This window comes from Sturnira hondurensis, unplaced genomic scaffold (genome assembly GCF_014824575.4).
Source record: "Sturnira hondurensis isolate 20B ecotype Veracruz unplaced genomic scaffold, ASM1482457v3 Scaffold0025370, whole genome shotgun sequence".
NCBI lineage: Eukaryota > Metazoa > Chordata > Mammalia > Chiroptera > Phyllostomidae > Sturnira > Sturnira hondurensis.
Genome location: NW_028098001.1, coordinates 4,955,364 through 4,960,589, shown reverse-complemented (window position 1 = coordinate 4,960,589; position 5,226 = coordinate 4,955,364). Strand labels below are relative to the sequence as shown.

General features: G+C 38.4%; 1 non-coding gene across 1 annotated transcript; it reads right to left on the bottom strand.

The window, feature by feature from the left end:
- Positions 1–2,503: 2,503 nt before the first annotated feature.
- On the bottom strand, positions 2,504–2,635 carry LOC118982421 (small nucleolar RNA SNORA38). Its single transcript, XR_005065547.1, has one exon. It is a non-coding gene; the product is annotated as a small nucleolar RNA SNORA38 (small nucleolar RNA).
- Positions 2,636–5,226: the final 2,591 nt, after the last annotated feature.

Sequence of the window (5,226 nt, the reverse complement as noted above, 5' to 3'; positions counted from 1 at the left end):
TTAATTTAAATCTTTTATTGTTCGTGCTATTATAGTTGTCCCAGTTTTCCCCCTTTGCCCCCCTCCACCCAGCCCGCCCCTACCCACTCTCACAGTCCATCCCCACACTGTTGTCCATGGACATGTGCATGGGCCTTTCATACATGCTCTTTGACTGATCCCTTCACGCTTTTCCAATCAGTTCCCATTTCCTCCCTCCTCTCTTAAGGCTGTCAGTCTGCTCCATGTGTCTGTGCCTCTGGTTCTGTTTTGCTGATTAGTTTATTTTGTTCCTTAGATTCTACTTATAAGTGAGATCATATGGTATTTATCTTTCACTGATTGGCTTATTTCACTTAACATAATAGCTTCCAGTTCCATCCATGCTGTCACAAAAGTTAAGAATTCCTTCTTTTGTTTACCACTGTGTACTATTCCCTTGTGTAAACATACCATAGTTTCTTTTATCCACTCATCTACTGATGGACACTTGGGTTGTTTCCAAATCTTGACTATTGTAATGTAATGTTGCTATACATATAGAGGTGCACATATTCTTTAGAATTGGTGTTTTGAGTTCTTAGAATGTAGTCCCATCTGTATAATCACTGGATCAAAAGGTAATTCCATTTCTAATTTTTTGAGGAAATTCCATACTATTTTCCACAGTGGCTGCACCAGTCTGCATTCCCACAAACAGTGCACTAGGGTTCCCTTTTCTCCTTCTCCTCATCAGCACTTGTTGCTTGTTGGTTTAATGATAGCCATTTTGGCAGGTATGAAGTGATGTCTCACTGCTAGTGATGCTGAGCATTTTTTCATACGTCTACGGGCTGTTTGTATGTCCTCCTCTTCCTGGTGTTGAGTTGAATAAGTTCTTTATATATTTTGGAGAAATTTAAGTGTTTTTAATATTTTAAAGGCTAACAAAATAGAAGTACTTCTCACCAATAAAATGCAGGAGAAGAGAAAATACAAACATATAATGTTAGAAATGGATATGAACATATTGTGATAGAAAATATTATATGTTGATCATGTAAAAATAACTGATAAATGTATGAATTCCTGGATATTGATTAAACGAATTATACATATGAAAAACCAATATGTTGAGAAGGAATTGACAAAGTTATTAAGTAACTCCTCTCAAAAACTCTTTAGGTCCAGATGGCTTAGCAAAGAATTCTTTTGAAATTTCAGAAAACATAATTTCTATGTTGTGTAAACCATTCAGGAAGATAAATAAAGTTTGAAATCTACCAAATTTTGTTTATCCATTCACCTGTTAGTGAACATTTAAAAAATAGAGGAATAGCAATTTCACTCCTCAAATCTACAAGAAAAATGAAACATACATCCACACAAGGACTGTATGCAAATGTCCGTCGCAGCATTATTTACAATACTCCTAAACTGCAAACAATTCTAATGCCCTTCACCTGCTGATGAGAGAAACAAAATGCAATGCATCCACAGTAAAGAATTTATCAGTACAAGTGAATTAAATATTAGATAAAAATGAATTAAATGTGTGCCATTGTAACATGCTAAAGCATGGATAAACCTCAAAAACGTGTTAAGTAAAAAGATCAGACATAAAACGCTAAGTGTAAATGCATTTCTATGAAATGCCCAGAAGAGACACATTTATGGAGACATAAAGGGAAGTTTCCTTACCAATAATTGCCTGAGGATAGGAGTGGGATCGGGGATTGACTGCAAGAGGGTTCCAGAAAATTTTGAGGGGTGATGGGGACTGTTCTGAAACTGGAATGTCCTAAAATTATTTTATAATTGGTGATAGTTACAAAACTCTATAAAGTTACTGAAAATCTCTGAGTTGTACCTTTATAATGAGATTTTATGGTATGTAAGTTGTATCTCAATAAAATTGTTAAAAATATCTAGGTATCAGACAAATAGAAAATAATAGCAATAAGACTTAATTCACAGAGGTGGATATCTATCCAATTAATAAAATGAAAAAATTAGTGTGGTAAAGATTCAATTTGAAGGGTACCATCATGCCTAAATTGGGATATAAATTGGTATAAAACATTTAGAAAACAAAGTGAAAACTGGATTTTCAAAATGTTAGTAGGTTTGACTCAGTTCCATTTGAAGAGTCTATCTCCCCCCAAATAAAAATGTATTCTATAAAGGTGTGCATTACAAAATTCTTTATTATCTAACTACCAGTCGGAACAACCCAAATATCCAACATTAGGAAAATGGGTCCAAAAATCACAGTACACCAAACAATGAACTTCAGATATAAAAATCATATTTTCCCAGGCTACTTAAGGATGTAGAAGAATGCTCAAGAAATAATATCAAATGAAAAAGGAAAGTAGGGTCTAAATTCTATACACACACTAATCCTAAATGGAAAAGGTGTCTATTTATGATTGGAAGGCCTAGGCCAAATGTTGACATTTATTTTCTGGACGGTATAACTGTGGATAGTGTAAATATCTACTCAACACTTTTTGTTTTGTTTTATCTAAATTCTTTTTTTTTTCTATGTGGAATGGTTGATCTTGAGCCTGCAAGGTAGCACACTGGCCCCAGATTCCTCCAAGGCCACATTTTTTTGCCTCTAACTCTTATACGTCCAAAGACAGGGAGGCACCAACACATCTCTGTAGGATGGTTGTTTTACCTAAATTCTTTTTTAAAAGTTTTATTATGATTATTTTTAACCATTTTTTATTGTTGTTTCAATACAATTGCCTCCATTTTCCCACCACCACTTTCCCCCTCACCACAAATTACCTACATTCTTGACAATGAGCAAATACTATTGCTTTATCATTTGCAAATCAGAAAATCTTTTTTTAAAAACTGTAAATATTATAAAAATAGCAAAAAATGAATAGGATGGAAATGAGTTGCATCGCTCCCTTTCTGTACCAAACGCAGCTTTCAAATAGGAAGTACAAGGTCTATGTAACAGTCCTGACTAGTTTGAGCTTCCATTAGGCAATGGTGAACTCCTACTTTTTCTTCTCATTTCAAGGAGTCTTAGGGGCAACTGAGTCAACCTGGTGTTCGGGGATTTAGGACCAAGAAGCACTTTCTCACATTTGAGTGAGGGGCCTTTCACTACGAGGGGTCTAGCTGCACAATGGTGCATAGCTGGCCTTCCATCCTCAGGAGAAATATCCTGTTGTAAACAACTGAAGGACCTCTTTCAAAACATTGCATATATGGAAGACAAACTCTATAACTCGGTGACATCCAGGGTGGTCCCCAGGCCCATGAGTATCCAGAAGCCCTGGGCTTGGAAACATAAAAATCTTCCTTCTGGATTCCTTTTCACTTGGAAAATTCAGTCTTTTGTATAAGTAGTTTCAGCATGTGAGTTGAGTTGGAGAGGCAGATAGGAATCAGAGGGGCAAATAGCACAGCCACAGGGAGGGAAATTAGGAGACAGCAGCTAACTGAGCAAAGTCCAAGGTGAGGCAGCCTTGGAGCTAATGAGTGGGGTATGCCAAGCCATTCCTCTCTGAAGTCATGTTATTAGCTGTTCCACAAACATTTTCCAACCTAACTTTTTAAATAATTAAACAAATGAAAAAGAAACCAGATTCTTGTGTAAAAGCTCCTAGGGCTTTGGTCTTTATTACTAATAAACTTACCTCGGCCCCCGCGACGACAGAGTGTGGGAGAAGCCAGCTCAGCTGGTAACGAGGTTTGCCTCCCTGATGAGTGTGCTCATTAGGGAAGCCACTCGGTCTGAAGACCTACTCCAGCCTACCTGCTTGTGGATTTTATTGAAATAATTTTATGAGCAAGTCTTCAGACAAGGCTTAGTCCTGATGAATCCACCGAGCTCATTACCACCCTCCGGAAGAAATTTGAAGAGATAAAAATAAAAGTCTAGGATTAAAACAACACTTTCACCTTAGGCGAAACAGTCTCCCTGTGCTTCAGATTTCCCCAGCTATAAAGCGAGGATAATGATATTCTCCTCTCCAGCTCATCAGAAGAGCTAATGCGAAGTTCTGGAGAGCATTCTTGGCAGTTGGGGGAGAAGGTAACACATAAACCTGATTATTTTTAATAGCACAAAGAATATAACGGTGATAAGTACATGCCTGATCTCTCCAAGACAGGGTAAAAACACTGTAAGGGAAGGGCATACAGATGGTGTGTGATAAATCAGCTGAATATCTGGAAATTCACCTGCTTTGAATTAGAAAGCTGTTCTTTCTCCATATTTTCTTAGATATTAGAATTTGCCTTAGACTTTAGCCCAGTGATATTTTACCATAAAATCATTCAACTTATTGGTTGCGGCTGCTGCTACAGAATGAGAGTGACCTTGGAAAAACGGTGTTGCTGGAAAGCCCTCGGGTGGCCATCAGGTACTCCCAGCGCGGCAACGATGCCAGAGCCGCCTTGTTCCTCTGCCCCTCGCCAGTTGTCTGCGTCAGCGATTCCCAACCGGTGTGCCACGAGAATTTTTTAAACACACGATACCTAGTTGGTCAGGGGCACTGACCTTTTTCCCCCCTAGATTGTCAAATTAAAAAAAAATGACAACAGCCAACACAACCATAGCTGCCCAGTGTGAATGAGTCAAAATTATAGCTATTTGTTGGTCAGATGGGCAACAAATGTGTTTTTGGTGTGCCACAGAATTTTAGTCATTCGTTTACGTGGGCCATGAGATGAAAAGGGTGAAGATCGCTGGTCTAAGTCTAAAGGCAGAAGACACTAAAATTCCTACTGAGCACAAGCTACACAAGCTGCACAGAGAGGGATGTGCCTGGATTTTAAGATAATTCCACAGAGCCAAACTCAAGAGTCTGCACAGAAGCCTCACGTTGAAAAAGTGTGAACGTTCTGGATGGGGCTCAAGAATGATCAGCGTATCTCTTTTAGACGGTAAGTGACAGCATCTTCTGCTTCTACCCGGTTTCGCATTTTTGCATCAAACATAAATAGTACGTGAAGAAATGTAATTCAACACAAAGCTTCACATTCCTGAGATTAGATGAAAGGAATCCTTAGCTCTGAGACACAAAGACTTGAAAAAAAGGGGCAGAGACTAAAGGAGCGATAAAAAGCAAACTTCAGTTGGAAAATCTCGTGCATCTGAATGGCTGGTTTGAGCTTCACAGAGTTGCCCGGAGCATGTTACCCCACATTCAGTGACTCCACGTCCTATCAGATATGTCATATAAATAATTAAAAAGTCTTGTCTGCCAGGGCCAAGTTCAAACGGATTGAAGGGGA